Here is a 19,903-nt window from a genome sequence, read left to right as displayed (position 1 = left end):
ACAGAGGACTTCCCTGGCAGTCCAGTGGTTAAGACTCTGCATTCCCAATGCAGAGAGCACAAATCTGACCCCTGGTCAGGGAACTAAGATCCCACATGATGCACAGAGTGGTCAAAACATAAAAAAGAGTTTGACTTTTTTAGATTCCACATATAAGTGAGATCACACAGTATTTGTCTTTCTCTGTTTGATTTCTCTCACTTAGCTTAATATCCTCAAGGATAAAGAAGATGTGGTGTGAATATATATATATATATATATATATATACACACACACACACACATACAATGGAGTGTATACACACAAAAAAATGGAGTATTTTCATCCATGAAAAAGGACATTTGTGACAACATGGATGGACCTCAAGGAAAAGTTTCTTTAGTGCTGATTTTCTTAGCACCTTCTTACTTTCCCTCATAGTATTATATTTATTAATGTCTGGCTCCCCTAGTCAACAGTGAAGTCCAGGAGAGCAGGGGCTATGTCTCCTTTATTCAGGACTGTATCCCCAGTGTCCGGTACAATGTAGGCGCTCACTGAAAATTTCAGTTAAAGGCAGAGAAACAGCACCATATGCCCTAGGAGTGGTTTCCTCCTGAGAAGCCTCGTAAGAGAAACGACCAAATTACCTCCTCACTTTCTCCCTCTGCCATCTCAGCAGTTTTGTCCAAGCTCTCCATTTGTAACCTAACCTAGTCTTCAGCCCACTCTTGTCCTTTAATTCTTGAATCACCACAGTCCTCTCCCCTCTCAGTCTAGCTATTGTTTTCCCAGTTTTTATAGAAAACGTCACATTCTTAACGTTGCTAGAAGAGCAACAATGTCAGTTCTGTTCCATAAAAACCAGTAACAGATTCTCAGATTCAATGTCAAGTTGATAATAAGGGTAGCCACTGCTCAGTGCCAGTCAGGCTCTAGGTGCCAGGTTCTGTTTTTGCAGAAGTCAGAAATCCATATTTTTGTAAGAACCCTCCCATTTTTGAAATATCAGCAACTGTCTTTTTAAATGTGAACACATGTTAGCTAATGCAGCACATCTGCGTACCAAAGGTATCCCGTATGCCACAACACTGTAACCTCAGAATAATAATTAATTTAATGATAATGCAAATCAGAATGAAGACAGTGATACTATGGGAGTAAAAGCAACATGTCAGGAACTTCCCTGGTGGACCAGTGGCTAAGACTCCATGCTCCCAGCGCAAGGGGCCCGGGTTCAATCGCTGGTCAGGGAACTAGAGCTCACATGCGGCAACCAACAGTTCTCATGTCCCAAATAAAAGATCCCACATACTGCCACTAAGACCCAGCACAGCCAAATAAATATATATAAAAGCAGAATATCATAGGAACACCATGAAATGGAACAATCACAAAATGGACATGATCATATTAATGGATACTTAAAAAAAAAAAAAAAAAGGCCCATGTGACTCATTTGGGTTACAGCATAGCCAAGGCAGGATTTCTGTGCTTCAGCCTTTGTTTGGCCTCCCAAGTCATAGAGCTTGTCCTCTTATGGTCCGTGACATGCTCTCTTGCCTATCTGTCTTTGCCTACTGGATCTTGGCAATGAAGTCAGGAAGTGAGGGAGGAGCAATGATCAGAACAAAGAAAATAAGCTTAGCAAGGAGCGTGGTGTTCTTTCAGAAAAGCACTACAGGAAATAAGTTCAAGAAAAAATTACCCTTAGGCATTTGTATTCATTAATAGTTCATTCCCAGGAGCACCTGTTGCGTTTAGTCATTTTGGTTGTAATTTCCAATACTACACTTTAAGATTCTCACTTTTGTCCCTTACCTCATCTCTTCCATCTCTTAATTAATCAGAACATTCAAGCCTGTGTTTCCCATTTAATCCTGCTGCTGCTGCTGCTAAGTCACTTCAGTCGTGGCCGACGCTGTGCAACCTCATAGACGGCAGCCCACCAGGCTCTGCCGTCCCTGGGATTCTCCAAGCAAGAACACTGGAGTGGGTTGCCATTTCTTTCTCCAATGCATGAAAGGAAAAGTGAAAGTGAAGTCGCTCTGTCGTGTCCAACTCTTAGCGACCCCATGGACTACAGCCTACCAGGCTCCTCCATCCATGGGATTTTCCAGGCAAGAGTACTGGAGTAGGGCACCATTGCCTTCTCCCCCATTTAATCCTACCTAACCCCAATATTCTTATTTTCCTCTAGTAAGAATACACCTAAATACTACTTAAATCTAATCAATTCCTCAAAGTCTATCTGGGCTATTCTCACTAACTCAACTTATTTCTCCAACCATCCTTCTTCCTTTTCGTTTTCCTGATCTGCAACGCTTTGTGAATACCTTTGTGTAACTCCATAATTCATGGATTCCTTTATGATTTACTTTAGGTAATTTGTTTCCTGGACTATAACCACAGTCCACAAAACTAATATTTATAGCCCTCTTGGGACTACCTGAAATCCTAGTGGAGCATTTCTGAAGACAGTTCACATGAGAGGTTTCAGAACATATGGGACGTGTAGAGTCAGATGCAAGGATGTTCAATGAAGCGTTGTTTGTCAGAGAAAAAGACTAGATAAATTCATCACTTGGAGAATGGTGAAATGTACCAGGGCACTTAACATCCTATGGATTACTATGAATCTTCCAAGTATGAATGGACACAGTTTGTCTTAGATTGGGCTTGCTAGAAGCAGGGCCTGAGACAAGGATTCTTGTGCATGTAATTCATCTGGATAGCAGGAAGAAGGGAGTAAGGCAGGCACTCTAGGCAAGAATTTGGACTTAGCTGGAAACTAGCTTCAATCTGATCCCACAGAGATTGTCTGGAGTATAAATTGCACTACAGAGTCCCCCTCCCCCAACTGGTGGAAAAGGTCTTTTGTACCTGCATGCCCATCAGCCCAACAGTTCTCAAAACTTTGAGTTACCCAATAAACAGACATGGGTCCCTTTGGGAAAGGACTGAAGGAATCATTAGCACATATAGTTGCAGTAAATGTATTGTGGTGGGATATACCTTGGACTGTTCTGCAAGGTCCTTCCTACCTGAAGACTTGGACCCCCATTTAGTCCCTGAATTTCAGGTCTGAAAACTGGCTCAAGTCCAGAAACTCACCAAACAGTCATGACTTTGTATTGGAGCAACTGCTCTCAGCGTCCTATTCATTCAAGCTTGATTGCTTTTGATTTTGCAGATTGAACAGTGTCTTTGCTCCCAGGGATATCATACAATATGAACCACCTCCACAGTTCCCACTGGATCAAGTCCCCTTGGCTGCTACTCTGACCTAGCTCGTTATTACGATTGCTGTATCCACCTAGCTCCTGGCAGTTGAGCAAAACCACCTGGCCTCTATTACTTCAGTTTCCCCATCGCCCCTTTGCTACTTATGAGCCTAACTCTGTTATTGTCTCTCCTACCATCCACCTGGGCCTGCATGTGGCCTGCACATGGACTTCTTAGCCATGCTGGGGCCCTCTCACCAGCACATTTCTTGTGGCCTTGGTGAACAGTGTGTCCCCCGAGTCCTCTGGTGCAACATTCTCCAGTGGCTCTTCTGGCCCCATATCCACTCCTAGGCTCCATTCTGAGCCTTCTCAGCCACTGTTTGTCATGGAAGTTCAGGCATTTCTACTCAAAGTTAATATCAACCAACCTGTTTTCCATGCTTCTAGGATCCAACCTTCTAGGTGTGTTTATATCATCTTTCAGGGTCCTTGCCAGGGGGCTAAATCCTATATCCCAGGAAAATTCTCCTGTATTTATAAACTATCTTTTATCTCCATTTGTGTTCTACCCCTTTCCCCTTGGTTCAGCAAACTCCTTGCTCATACCTCCTGTCCCAGCTCCTGCTGGTACATTTTGTGACAGAGGCAGCAGTCTTATCAGGGTATTGTCCCTTTTGTATCTTATGAGCATAGCTCATTCCCAATTGGGGTACCATGGTGATTTAACCCTAGTTATTGGTCTGCTGTCAAGGAGGTTCAAGGTCAGAGGTTGGGGGACAAACCCTGAGAGGGGGCGGGCACATGTTGTCCTGTAAGGGAGAGGCCTTTGTATTGTGTTCAAGCACATGAGGCACGCTAGCTCTTAATAGGGAGGACTGATCCACTGACAGGCTCAGAGGGCTAGGGAAATCTAGAAATTCAAGGTTTTCAAGCCCCAGAAGTCCCTCTGTCAGATGTCAGATCTGCCTTAGTTGGGACTCAAACCACCTTTGGAGACTGAGTACTCTTATGCTTAAGTCCTGGACCTGGTCCTTCTGGGGCACCAGTGAGAGCCTCTTTATACCCTACCAATGAGTTTCTACGGCTTTCACACTTAACTTTAAATTGCCAACTAATTGCTATCAGCTTTTTGTCATCCTTTTCCAGCATGTCAATCAAACTTAGAATAACCACAAAATTCTACTCTTTTATGGAGTACTAGTCTCCCCATATTTCTCAAATGTCTGACAAGCCAATAGCTAATATATTCCCTTCCACCAATGAAAGTTTTAACCTCCCTGCTACCTGGTGTCAGGGAATAGCCACGCTCGACCCACCACCAGTATGAAGTCTTCCATGCCACCCTGGCAGTGATCCAGGTCCAAAATCCTGTAACACTTGCTTCTGCAGGCCACTTCTGGCACCAACTATCACAGAGCCTGGGTTCCCCAGGAAACAGACTCTCAGATAGGGACTGGTGCATGAGATGTTAATTAGGGTGTACCCTTAGGCTCAACAGCTGTGGAAAGGCAGTAGACGAAACAGCATTGGTCAGTGAAGTTATAATGCACTCCCAATGAAGGCCTCAGCCTATTCCATGGTAGGTTCTGGAAATAGAATGACTGGTTGTCCCAAACTGGATTAAGAAGGCTGGGCCTCCTTCAGAATGGGAGAAAATAATAGCAAATGAAGCAACTGACAAAGAATTAATCTTAAAAATATACAAGCAACTCCTCCAGCTCAATTCCAGAAAAATAAACGACCCAATCAAAAAGAGGGCCAAAGAACTAAGCAGACATTTCTCCGAAGAAGACATACAGATGGTTAACAAACACATGAAAAGATGCTCAACATCACTCATTATCAGAGAAATGCAAATCAAAACCACAATGAGGTACCATCTTACAACGGTCAGAATGACTGCTATCAAAAAGTCTACAAACAATATATGCTGGAGAAGGTGCAGAGAAAAAGGAACCATCTTACACTGTTGGTGGGAATGCAAACTCGTACAGCCACTATGGAGAACAGTGTGGAGATTCCTTTAAAAACTGGAAACAGAACTGCCATATGACCCAGCAATCCCACTGCTGGGCATACGCACCGAGGAAACCAGAATTTAAAGAGACACGTGTACCCTAATGCACTGTTTACAATAGCCAGGACATGAAAGCAACCTAGATGTCCATCGGCAGATGAATGGATAAGAAAGCTGTGGTACATATACACAATGCAATATTACTCAGCCATTAAAAAGAATACATTTGAATCAGTTCTAATGAGGTGGATGAAACTGGAGCCTATTATACAGAGTGAAGGAAGTCAGAAAGAAAGACACCAATGCAGTAAATTAACGCATATATATGGAATTTAGAAAGATGGCAACGATGACCCTATATGCGAGACAGCAACAGAGACACAGATGTAAAGAACAGTCTTTTGGACTGTTCTGTGGGAGAAGGCGAGGGTGGGACGATTTGAGAGAAAAGCATTGAAACATGTACATAATCATATGTGAAATAGATCGCCAGTCCAGGTTCAATGCATGAGACAGGGTGCTCAGGGCTGATGCACTGGGATGACCCTGAGGGATGGGATGGGGAGGGAGGGTCAGGATGGGGAACACACGTGCACCCATGGCTGATTCATGTGAATGTATGGCAAAAACCACCACAATATTGTAAAGTAATTAGCCTCCAATTAAAATAAATTACAAAATAAAAAATAAAAAGGCTGGGCCTCTATACCCCTGCATTGACTAATCATCAGATGTAGGCTTCCCTTGGAAGGAGGCATGATCTTGGCTTAAGGAGTTTTCTTTAGCTGAGGTAGTCCATCCCTAAGGAAAGGGGACACCTGAAGGCCAACTTCCAGGTGCACTCCCAGCAGCTGAGGGGAATAACATCTTCATTGCTGAAAGGAGATCTAGGAAGCACATTTTAGCATTCAGCATATGTACTGAATACACATGTATGGCACATATAGCCAAACCATATCAGCAGGAACTTTCTGATCTGCCTTCTAACGGGTATGGAAAATAATAGTCACTAGCTTAGCAGCCACAGGTGTTCATCTGCTCTAGTGATGATACCATGTTTGACATAGCAGTTGGTATTACTACCTAGTAAAATTTCTGGTGCTTCCTTTTGTCACCTGCCATGATCCACCTGTTTTTATTTTTCAGGGACAACACAGGAATCTGATGGCAACTGCACTGTGTAAATCGCCGAGAGCACTAAATTCTGCAACTCTCACTGGGATGCAGTACATTTTAAAATTTTATTTACTTACTTATTATCTTGGTACGTGGAAGTGAAGAGTTTCTGAGGTTTCTATTTGACCTTTCCTACCACGATGGTTCCCACCCTACTAGTCAAGGAACCAATAGGAGGGTTCTGCCAACTGCTGAGTTTTTCCAATCTAATTATACAGCCTAGAACTAGGGAAGTGATCATTCAGTTCAGTTCAGTCACTCAGTCGTGTCCGACTCTTTGCGACCCCATGAATCGCAGCATGCCAGGCCTCCCTGTCCATCACCAACTCCCGGAGTTCACTCAGACTCATGTCCATCGAGTCAGTGATGCCATCCAGCCATCTCATCCTCTGTCATCCCCTTCTCCTCCTGCCCCCAATCCCTCCCAGCATCAGAGTCTTTTCCAATGAGTCAACTCTTTGCATGAGGTGGCCAAAGTACTGGAGTTTCAGCTTTAGCATCACTCCTTCCAAAGAAATCCCAGGGCTGATCTCCTTCAGAATGGACTGGTTGGATCTCCTTGCAGTCCAAGGGACTCTCTAGAGTCTTCTCCAACACCACAGTTCAAAGGCATCTATTCTTCAGCCATTAGGTTGATCCATACCAGAAGACCCAGGATGAACTATTCCTGGGCCAGGACTCCATTCATTATCTAAACCCTAAAGGTTCCCTCTCGAATGAAAAGAGGGGACTGGGTTTCTTCACTGTAGTTACTATTTTTCTTTGTGATGTATTTAGATGACACCAATATCCCATTTCTTCTCAAGTTTTTGCCACTAATATTAGGATCCATTTTATCCACAACAATTATGATTTTGATATTTATCTAATATGATGATTTTGTATTTTTCTCTTTTTTTCCAACATTTGTTCATTGGAATTCATGTGTAAGGCTTGTCTCTTCTCTCCAATGTGTAGGTGATTTTTAAGTTCACATAGAGCTGACATTTTAGGATTCATTGTATTCATCACAATTTGTAATAATTTTGTCCTATGGTCTAATTGGTGTGGGTTTGTCCCTACTATCAAGCAGTCCCTAAGCAGCAGTCCATTAGCAGCGGCTAAGTTGACTGAATACACTTCCATGGATTCAGTCAATTGGAAGACAATGAGCCCAGACGGATACAGACAGTTTATTACTTACACAGGCAGCAAAAGCCAGAGCCTCATGGTGTCAGCACCCCATGTCCCTAGTCCCACAGGATGACATTGAATTAGAGGGGCCAGATAACAGATGACATGCAGCGGGTCACTCGGCTGCAGAGGAGCCAGCCCTAAACTATTGCCAAACAGCTTACACTGCTGCTATACTGAAGGGAGCTGTGTCTGTGATGGTGGAAAGCTCTATGCCCCACCAGAACCAGTGACGCCGATGAGAAACTGTTTCATGGCAGCCTCCCACAAGATACGGAGATGGATGTGAAATGGTCTTGTAACAGCTCTTCACAGTATTGCTTATGTTGCCATGTTCCTGAGAGGATTACAGAGCAGTCCTCTAAGACTTGATAGAGACCACCCGAGCCTCGACTGTGTGGCCTGTGTGGAGACATTCAAGGTCACCAGGACACCGTGGCAGAACTATTCCCCTGCACCCACGGCTAGGATGAAAGTCCCATGATTCCAGACTCTGTATCTGGCTTGTTCACGGTTATATCCCCAGTACCCAGAATACTGCCTGACACGTAGGAGGTGCTCAGTAAACACTTGATTTATGAATGAAGGAATGAATAGGGACTTAAAATATCTGCTCTTCTGAGGTGAGGAGATGTCTGCCACCCTCTCTCTACCCCAAAGTGAGATCCATGTCCTGTCTTTCCTGGTTCTTCTTTAGCTCTAATCGTTTGCCTGTGTCACTGCTGTTCAGTTCGCTTACACTACTTACATCAGATTCAACAAATGACATTTATGTTTCTTTACTCCCCTTCCCTCTTCTGCATTGAAGGCTCTTGATGTTTGCCACGACCAGTCTCTGAGAAAGTTGGACTGAGTATTAGAGTGTTGAGTCTGACTTTCTGCTAGAGCAATGTGGTTCTCAACCCAGACTGCACCTTAGCATTAGCTTTAAAAGAGAAGGAAAAAGGCTTCCCTGGTGGCTCAGTGGTAAACAATCCTCCTGCCAATGCAGGAGATGCAGGTTCAATCCCTGATCCTGGAAGATCCCACATGCTGCAAGGCAACTAAGCCCATGCGCCACAACTACTGGGCCTGCTCTCTAGAGCCCAGGAGCTGCTACTACTGAACCTGTGCTTCACAAGAGAAGCCACTGCAGTGGGAAGCCCATGAGCCACAACTAAAGAGTAACCCCGCTCTCCCCAGCTAGAGAAAAGACCTCGCAGCAATGAAGACCCAGCACAGCCAAAAAATAAATAAATTTTTTTAAAAAAGAGAAAGACACTTTTTCCCAGGCTTTGCCCTCAGACTCTAATGTAACTACTCTGTCGTGGGGCCAGGACACTGTTAATTGTTTTAACCCTCCAGGAGATGTTAATTTACAACCAGGGCTGAGCACCACTGCCTTAACTAGAGGACAGTAACCCACACCAAGTGCTTTTGGGTGCACCTGCTTTCAGTTCAGTCGCTCAGTCGTGTCCAACTCTTTGCGGACCTTAAAGCACCTGCTTTAGAGACCTTAAATACTTTTAACAGGAACCAAAGTGTTTCATTCTACAAAAGAGAAAGTACAGTTAAATGCAAATGGCCCCAGAAAGGAATTAGATGGGACCGAAGGACAACAGGAGATCTTGGGCAACTCACTGAACTTCTCTGAAATTAGCAAGCACCGATCACCATGCCTGGCATGTAACAAGTCCTCCATGTGTGTTCGGTTACTCGGAACTTCATCTTAAATTGAGAGCAATAAAGCCTGCCTGCCTACTACCTTAGACTGAAAATAAATGATGGCTGTAAAGGCACTTTACAATCATTTAGGTGTCATATAAATGTACAGTATAACCATTATTTCTCTTTTTATGGAAATGTTAAAGATATATATCACTTTGTTCAAACTTTCCTAAGAATTTTCCTGCTTGTAATATCACAGAGCCTGACAACAGCCCTGGGACTAAATTGGGCAGTAAATTAACTGATAAGAAGACAGACAAGAGAGGTTGTTGCTCAGCAGAACTCAGACTGCATCCAAGAATGGTTAACTCCAAGGCAGAAATTCTCTTCACCAGATGACTGTTACGGAAGGTCTCTTCACAGACCCCCTAAATAAGCAGGTGGGTCATCGGACCAGCACTCTGGGCTGTTGAACGTGTTGGGATAGACTCTGTTACTTGTCCCTTTCTAAGCATGGAGGAAATCCAATCACTATTCCTCAGCTCTATGTTCCGTCCTTAGGTACACAGTTAGTTTGGCTTTTGTTTTGGTTTTTTCTCTTCTAAAACATTTCAGTGACCATGCTGCTGATACATTGAGGAAAAAAAAAAGAAACCTTCCCCATTTTGCCACCATCACCTTTCTTCCTTACCGTGTGCCACTTTTCTAATTTTAACGTTGAAAAACGCTGTGAAAATGGCAGCACTAAAGACCAATAGCCACAAGATGGCAGAGTTTACCATTTCATTTTTTGTTTACATCATTCATTCATTCATTCATTCAAGAATTATTCTTTGAATGTCCACTATATGTCCAATGCTTTTCTAGAAATCGAAAGGATTAGGAAAGAAGCACACTGTGTGGTATGATTTCCTGCCTTTGATGAGCTTGGGGAAGGGCAGTCTGAGGAGAAGAAAAAACACCAGAGAATATTTAAATAAAAATACACGTTAATGTGTGATTAGAGACCAAATAAGCAATACAGACTGCTGTATGACGACAATGAGCCAGAATGGGCAGGAAAGTCTGCATGAAGGGGGTGAAAATTGAGCTGAGGCTTGAAGGCTTAATAAAATTCAATGGTATTCATATATAGGTTGGAAAGAAAGAATAAATCCTAGGCAAAGGGACCAGTGTGTGGGTCATGCTACTGAGGCAGAAATGAGCAAAAACATGTGTCCAGGTCAATGATGAGACTAACCTGGTTACACCAAACAGATATTGGGTAAACAAGATTGAAATAAATTAGATCTCCATTGATTTTGCTAGAATGATGCCCACCATAAAAGCTAAAGTTGTCTGTTAAGTCTGCCAATAACTGTAGCCTTTGGGCAGGCAATTTAGTCTAGCTTCAGCTCTGTTATTTGTGAAATGTGCAGGTTGGACAAGATGACCTCTAACAGCCCTTCCAAATCTTATAAGAGAAAGACAGGGAGGCAGGCAGGGAGGGAGGCAGGGAAGAAAGAAGAGGGGGATGAAGGAAAGAAGGAAGGGGAAAAGAGGGTGGGGAGGAAAAAGAAAACCAATTGTAAGTTCTCTAGCAATTTCTGCATGGCCTTTGATATGTTTCTATTGTGAACATGAACAGTGATGGTCTGCTCGGTGGTGAGAGCTTGGGCTCTACTTCAAGTCTTAGATCTGTCACTGTTTAACAGTAGGCCAGCTAACAAACTCCATATGCTTCACTCATTCAACAAATATGTACTAATATGTAACACCTTGTGCTTGTCATTGGCACTAGGGGGATAAACAAGACAGACAAGATCCAGTCTATGGGGACTTCCCTGGCAGTGCAGTGATTAAGACTCCACGCTCCCACTGCAGAGGGCACAGGTTCAGTCCCTGGTCAGGGAACTAAGATCTTGGCATGCCATGTGGTACAGCTCCTCCTCCAAAAAAGATCCCTTCTAGGGAGCTTACAGTTTGTAGGGGAGACAGTCCAAAAATAATCCCACAAGAAACTAGACACAATTGTAATGGGTAAAAACTAGAGTGCTATGAGAGCAGATAACCTGAAGGTCTAATCCAGTCTGATAGGTCAGGCCATTCCCCAAGGATGAGCCAGACAAAGAAGAGGAGTAATGTATTTCAGAGCAATAGGAGAGGGCTCTGAGACTAGAGGAAGCTGGTATAGAAAGCAACCGAAAGGCCACTGTAGCTGGTACACACAGGACTAGGAGCCTCTAATTCTCCACATAATGGCAGCTGGGAGACCACAACATGTAAGACAGCAAAGTCTAGGTTATACAGTGTCTTGAGGGCCCTATGAAGCCTATAGTGTATGCGTGCTAAGTTGCTTCAGTCGTGACCAACTCTGCAACCCTATGGATTGTAGCCTGCCAGGCTCCTCTGTCTATGGGATTCTCCAGGCAAGAAAACTGGAGTGGGTTGCTGTGCCCTCGTCCAGGGGATCTTCCCACCCAGGGATCCAATCCACATCTCCTGTGGCTTCTGCACTGCAAGCGGGTTTGTTACAGAGTCCAAGCTCACATTGCTCATGGCAAGATAAGTCAATGAATCCAAGACAAGGTGTTAAGACCAGGAAGGGACTTTATTTGGGAGCTGGCTGACCAAGAAGATGGCAGGCTAGCACCTCAAAATAACCATCTTGTCAGGGTCTGGATGTCAGATTCTTTTATGGATCAGAGATAGGGGTGTGGTGAGGCAACAGAGTAAAGAGACCATTTAATTCCTGCAAATATCTCCTAGAATGGTAAGCCTCGGGTGGGGTGGATATGTTAGTTGCACTTCCTTATAGTCATTTCATGGGTGGTGTGAAATGGAATATCTCCTGTCATGTCAACAAAGATGTCACATCTACCTGTGATTTGGGCCTCCCCAAAGGTGAATTTCTGGGCTGGGCAGGAAAGCTATGGCAAACGTAGACAGTGTGTTGAAAACCAGAGACATTACCCTGTTGACAAAAATCCATAGTCAAGGCTATGGTCTTCCCAGTGGTCACATACGATTGTGAGAGCTGGACTGCAAAGAAGGCGGAGCACCAAAGAATTGACGCCTTCAAACTGTGGTGCTGGAGAAGACTCCTGAGAGATCTTGGACTGCAAGGAGATCAAACCAGTCAATCTTAAGGGAAATCAACCCTGAATATTTGTTGGAAGGACTGATGCTGAAGCTGAAACTCCAGTATTTTAGTCATCTGATGCAAAGAACTGACTCTTTGGAAAAGTCTGATGCTAGGAAAAATTCACGTCAGGAAAAGAAGGCGTCGTAGGATGAGATGTCTGGATGGCATTACCCATGCAACGAACATGAACTTGGGCAAACTCCGGGAGATGGTGAGGGAGAGGGAGGCCTGGCGTGCTGCAGTCCATGGGGTCACAAAGAGTTGGACACGACTGGGCAACTGAACAACAACAAAACAGCAAATGAGGGGTACCAGGCGCTGCGCCACTTGCCACACAATTTAAAAGTGTCACAGGTAGGTGGGGTCAGGTTATCTCCCTGTAGTTATTTAGTCACTCAGTCATGTCTGACTCTTTGCAACCTTATGGACTGCAGTACACCAGGCTTCCCTGTCCATCACCAACTCCTGGAGCTTGCTCAAACTTGTGTCCATTGAGACGATGATGCAATCCAACTATCTCATCCTCTGTCATCCCCTTCTCCTCCTGCCTTTAACCTTTCCCAGTGTCAGGGACTTTTTTGATGACTCAGCTATTCACATCAGGTGGCCAAAGTATTGGAGCTTCAGCTTCAACATCAGTCCTTCCAATAAATAGTCAGGACTGATTTCCTTTAGGATTGACTGGTTTGATCTCCTTGCAGTCCAAGGGACTCTCAAGAGTTTTCTCCAACACCTCAGTTCAAAAGCATCAATTCTTTGATGCTCATCCTTCTTTATGGTCCAACTCTCACACCCATATATGATTACAGGAAAAACTAAAGATTTGACTAGATGGACCTTTGTCAGCAATGTAATGTCTCTGCCTTTCAATATGTTGTCTAGGTTGGTCATAGCTTTTCTTCCAAGGAGCAAGCGTCCTTTAATTTCATGGCTGCAGTCACTATCTGCAGTGATTTTGGAGCTCCCCAAAATATATAGTCAGCCACTGTTTCCACTGTTTCCCCATCTATTTGCCATGAAGTGATGGGCCCAGATACCATGATCTTCATTTTTTGAATGTTGAGTTTTAAGCCAGCTTTTTCACTCTCCTCTTTCACTTTCAAGAGGCTCTTTAGTTCCTCTTCACTTTCTGCATAAGGGTGGTGTCATCTACATATCTGAGGTTATTGATATTTCTCATGGCAATCTTGATTCCAGCTTGCACTTCATCCAGCCCAGCATTTCTCAAGATGTACTATGCATATAAGTTAAATAAGCAGAGTGACAATATACAGCCTTTGAAAGAGTCTTTTGGGCGTAGAAAAGAAAACAACAGTTTTCAAAGGCCCTTGCTGAATCATCTAACTTCGGAGAAAACAGAACTTTAGGTCCCACCCTGATGCTCCAGGCGGGTTGCATCTATCTAGGGCTTATCATCCCCTGTCCAGAAACCTTCCACCCCCCTACACCTGCCCAGAAGACTTATCACCCCCTGCCCAACTACAAATGCCATCTCAACTAAAGAATACCCAAAACATCCCGCCTGATTAACGTTTCCCTTATCGCTTCCACAAACCTCCCTATAAATATGGAGCCTCCCTGATCCCTCTCCCGCTCAGCCTGGTCGTTAGGCCGACTGTCGCCCCTCCTTGCCTGAATAAAGGTAACCTACTTCTGTTGAGCTCGTCTTTCCTCTTTCTGCCTCAGCCGGAACTCTACCTTACATTCTTGGTGCCGGGAAGGGGCGAGGCACTCGCTCACTCTCTCTCACTCCCTCCCTCTCATTGTTTTCCCTATTCCCGGAGTCTGGGAGCGCGAACATCCTCCGAGCTCACTTTTCTGCCAGGGCTCAAGTTCCCCTTGGGGATGCCCAGTGCCTTCGTGAGCGGGGCAAGCCTTGTGCTAAGGCTTTATTGGTGCTTTGCGTACCCCCAGGCCTCGGCTCTATTCCCTCTCCCTCTCTCTCTCTCTCTGACGACCTCCAGAATAGGGAATTCTTGCCATTCGACTGCCCTACATGCAACACTCCACTCAAGCCGGCCCCTAGATTAAGGTAAGATCCGGACGGTGTTCTAGAGGCGCCCTAGAACTCAGTCCTCTTCGGTCCCGGGGACCCCGGCCCAGGGCCACTCTGTACCCGACAGTGGGGGACGCTCCACCTCAACACAGAGCTCTCTTCTCATAACTCCTATTGTGACCATGGGTGACGACTCGAGCTCTCAATAGGAGCCTCTGCTTGCCTTTGAATTATAGAGTCTGGCCAATCTGTCCCAAAAGATTCCCCTCTCTCAAAAATCTCAAACTACTCTCACTGAACTCAAAGCTAACCGTTTAAAACAACTCTACACACAGATTTGGCCTCAATACCAATTAGACAATCAAGACCGCTGGCCTGAAGCCAGCACATTTGACTTTAACATTCTTCAAAATCTCACCAACTTCCTTAAACGGAATGGCAAGTGGTCGGAGGTCCCCTCTGCACAAGCCTTTTGGGCCCTCCGGAGAAGGCCCTCCCTATGCAAGGCCTGCTCCACCCACGAGGTCCTTCTATGCACATTGCCTCCCAAGCAAAAGGGCTCTTCTTCTCAACTAACCACAGACCTCGACCTTCCGCAGTTCGACCCTGCGGACGAGCCCCCTCCCTACCAGCTACCCCGCTAACCTTCTCCTTCCCCTTCATCCAACTCACCTACTGGCCTGGAAACCTCTCCTGACTCCCCCTCCACCCGCTACCCCATCTCCCCAACTCCCCCTCTCCTCTTCCCTCCCCAACTGCCACACAGTTGGTATACAACTGGTCACATACCCAACACATGTTCCCCTGAGAGAGATGGCAGGACCAGAGGGCCCCACCAGAGTCCATGTGCCATTTTCATGTCAGATATGAGCCAGATAGAAGAAAAGTTAGGATCATTTTTCTGAAAATCCTGCCAGATACAGAAAAGAATTCCTGAGACCATCCCAGGCCTATAACCTCACATGGAGTGACGTATATTATATCCTAAATGCCACTCTCACCCCTGATGAAAAAGACCGTATCCGACAAGTGGCAAAAGCCCATGCCGATCACTTACATAACCAAGACCAGGATAGCCCAGTTGCTGATGAGGCGGTGCCTCAGTTAGATCCCCACTGGACTTACCAGCCCAGTGACACAGGTATCAGGAGACTCAATCATATGATTACCTGCATTCTAGAAGGAATGCAGAAAAATACTCATATCCATGTCAATTATGATAAAGTCGGAGAAACCATCCAAGGCGCAGACGAAAATCCAGCCTTATTCTTGGCATTACTCACAGAGGCAGTCCAGAAGTATACCAACCTAGATATCACCACCCCTGCTGGCTTACTCTACCTTCACATTCAATTCATCAGCCAGTCCGCCCCTGACATCAGACGCAAGCTTCGACAACTAGAAAAGGGCCCTGAGACCACCCCCCCCAAGAGACCTTCTAGAAGTAGCCTTCAAGGTGTTCAATAATAGCGAGGAGGAGGCTAAAAGAGAAAAAGAACGTGAGAGAAAAGCTGAATATGCCTTTTTGGTGGCAGCAATTAAGGGAAGAGATCAGGTTGGCCCAAGTCATCCCAGAATGGGGCTTAAGAACCGCCCCCTCTGACCCTGCTTCCGATGCAACCAGTCAGGACACTGGGCAAAGGCATGCCCAAACCCGCGGCCCCCCACAAAAGCATGCCCAACCTGTAGCCAGTGGCGACACTGGAAGATGCACTGTCCCCAGGGACACCCTGGCACCCCTGGGGAGGTCCCCACCTCCCAGACCTGGAGAGTGGAATGTCCACAGGGACACCCTGGCACCTCTGGGGAAATCCCCACTTCTCCCCAGAACCCCAGCCCAACCCTACGAGAGTTGTTCCAATGATGGGGCCCGGGTTCCAGCCCCCTGGCCCATGTCCCGAACACGAGCTTGGAACTTAGGGTAGACGGGGTAGTGGCTGGAAAAAAGACCTCTTTTATAGTAGACACTGGAGCCACTTTCTCGCTCTTAACTTCCTACTCTGGCCTAACTCAAGACTCAGACCTCACAATCAAGGGGGTCTCTGGAGTTTCCCTAAGGCCCAAAATCAGCCCTCCATTAATCTGTCAATTTGGAAAATCGACCCTTATACACTCATTCCTCATAATGCCTCAGTGCCCAATGGCACTCCTAGGGAAAGTTTTGTTGTCTAAATTAGGGGTCTTTATTACCATACCCCCCTCGATACAGTCTCTATATTCTGCATGCAGATGGCACCTGGACCATCCCTATCCTTCACCCTGACCTTCCCTTGGATCTACCCACCTCAGACCCCCAAATCTGGGACACTGATCACCCATCCATAGCCAAACATCATCCCCTAGTCCACATTACCCTAAAAGACCCCTTGACTATAATCACCCAACAACAGTACTCTCTCACCCCGGAGACCCACAAGGGACTTAAGCCTATCATAGACCATCTTCTTCAAGCCTCTATCCTAATTCCTACCCATTCACCACACAACACCCCTATTCTGGCAGTAAGGGAGGGACCAAACTCTTGGAGACTGGTCCAGGATCTGCAAAAAGTCAATGAGGCCATCACATCGACATTCCCAGTAGTCCCTAACCCTTACACCCTTCTGTCTACCATACCCCCGACTGCACCCACTTCACGGTATTAGATCTCAAAGATGCCTTTTTCACCATCCCTCTCCACCCCTACTCCCAACCCCTTTTTGTCTTCACCTGGCAAGACCCCGACACTCACGTTTCCCAACAACTAACATGGACAGTTCTCCCCCAGGGGTTCAGAGACAGTCTCCACTTTTTTGGACAGACTTTACAAAAGGACCTACAGACACTCAACCTAGCCCCGAGTCATCTCCTCCAATACATAGATGATCTCCTCCTTTGTAGCCCAACCCAAAAACTCTGCCTCCAACATACTGCCAAACTCCTTGGGGCCCTGGGATCCTGGGGTTATCTGGTGTCCCAATCTAAGGCCCAAATAGCCCAGACAAACGTCACCTACCTGGGGCTCTCCATATCCCATCAACAAAAACTATTCCCCCAGATAGAATCCAGGCCTTAATTAACTGTCCACTTCCAAAAATGAAAAGGGAGCTCCTGTCTATCCTGGCCTCCTAAACTTTTTCCATATCTGGATCCCTAACTTCTCCCTCCTTGCAAAGCCGCTCTATGAGGCAACTAAAGGATGTCTGGATGAGCCCCTCTTTAACCCCTCCTCACTGGCCAATCCTCTTTGCCAGCTCACCCAGAGCCTCCTCCAAGTGCCAACTCTCCACCTGCCAGACCACACCAGACCATTCTTTCTCTTTGCACATTCCAACCAAGGACAGGCCCTGGGACTGCTGTGTCAGCGGGCTGGAGACACCTGGGCTCCCATAGACTATCTATGAAAACAGCTTGACATGGTGACCAAGGGGTGGCCTCCCTGTTATACAGGCCATGGCTGCTATCGCAGCCCTCGTGCCAGAAGCAAATAAACTCTCTAACATGCCCCTTTAACAGTCTGTTCTCCACACACCTTCCGAGAATTACTATCACATTGGGCTTTCCTCTCCCTTCCCCCTTCCAGGGTACAGGCCCTATATGCCTTTCTCCTCGACCCTCAGCTCTCATTCTCCCCCTGCTCTCCCCTTAACCCTGCCAACTTATTACCCGTGTCCTCTACAACAGACCCCCTCCTACATAGCTGCAGCCTAACAGTAGATCTTACCCAAAACCCCTTCCAACATTTAACAGATCAGCCCATCCTAGATCCAGACATCCCACACTGGTTTATTGATGGCAGTTCTCAAAAATCCCCACCCTTTGCAGCAGGATATGCCATCATCCAGGGGGATCTTTGTCACAATCACGGAACCCAGACAACTGAAGCTTCACCTCTGCCACTTCACACCACCTCCCAACAGGCAGAACTGATAGCTCTCACCAGAGCTTTAACTCTGGCTAAAAATCTAAGGGTTAACATCCACAAAGACTCCAAATATGCCTATAACATACTTCACTCAAACATCCTAATATGGAGAGAAAGAGGTTTCCTAACCCAAAAGGGATCCCCCATTATTAGTTCAGACCTGATCCACAAACTTCTAGAGGCAGCACTCTTACCAAACAAAGCCGCCATCCTCCACTGTAGGGGGCATCCAAAGGGAAGTCTCATATCAGCCTGCAACAATGCTGCAGACCAGAAGGCAAGAGATATAGTCCTGTCCCATCCTTCTCTCCAGTCCCCTGTCATCTTAGCTCTGACTCCACCCGACCCTCCCACCACCAGAGAAATCCTCTCTTATCTACATTCATTTTTTCATCCCTCATCCAAGACACTGCAACAGTTCCTCTGTAACCACTTCCCCATATCCAATGCTGACCAACAATATTTAGATAACCCTACCCGCTCCTGTCAAACATGTCAACATACTAACCCCAAATCCAACCTTAAACCAACATCGTTTCCAACCCATCAAATGCGAGGCAGCCTCCCAGCACAGGACTGGCAGATAGACTTTACTCATACGCCCCTGGTCTGAAGAGTCGGATACCTCCTGGTCCTTGTGGACACCTTTTTGGAATGGGTAGAAGCATTTCCCACTACAAATAAAAGAGCCCACACCGTGGCCCAAATCCTCCTCACAGAAATTATCCCCAGGTTTGGCCTGCTTTCATCCCTACAGTCTGATAATGGCCTGGAATTTACATCCAAGGTCACCCAACAACTTGTCCAATTCTTACAGATACCCTGGAAATTTCATATTCCATACCGTCCCCAGTCCTCAGGAAAGGTAGATAGGATGAATAGAATAATCAAAGAAACCCTTACCAAACTAACCCTTGAAGTACACCTGGATTGGACTAAACTTTTGCCAGTTGTTATCCTCAGAATACGGGCTTTGCCCAGAAAGCCCCTGGGGCTGAGCCCCTTTGAGGTGATGTATGGAAGGCCCACGCTCCCTCCTGGACTCACCCCTGAACCTCCTCCCATACCAAGCTCCTTACTCTCCCCTCTGCTGGTGGAAGTCCGCAGTGCCCTCTGGAAATACGTCAACCACAACTTGCCTGCCCCTGACCCCTAAGCCCCCCTGCCCCCTTTGCAAATTGGGGACATGGTCTATCTGTCTGATAATCCCCAGGGTGATCTAACCCCAAAGTGGCAGGGACCATTCAAAATCATCCTCCTTACCCCAACTGCAGCTAAACTCGAGAAGGTCACCTCCTGGGTACACCTCTCTCGCCTAAAACGGGTCACCTCCGATCCTGCGCTACCCTCCTTAACTGACCCCTATCAGGTCTCCCTCACAGGACCTACCTCCTTAAAATTCACCCGGTGAAAACCTCTGTCGACTGTCCAAGAAGACACTAAATGACCTAGACTCTCTCCAACCTACAACCGTTCCTGACCCAACTACTACAAGACCTCTGGACCAGCGCCCCGACAGGAACCTTCTTCAAAGACCAGACTACACTGGTGTCTCAACTGTGGCTCCAGGGAACCTTCTACAGCCTGACTCCAGACGAAATTGATTTCTTTACTCTCATTCTCTACATCATTCTACATCCTAATGAACACTGTTCCGCC

Source organism: Bos mutus, chromosome X (assembly GCF_027580195.1).
Source record: "Bos mutus isolate GX-2022 chromosome X, NWIPB_WYAK_1.1, whole genome shotgun sequence".
NCBI classification, from domain to species: Eukaryota; Metazoa; Chordata; class Mammalia; order Artiodactyla; family Bovidae; genus Bos; species Bos mutus.
This window is presented reverse-complemented; position numbering follows the sequence as displayed.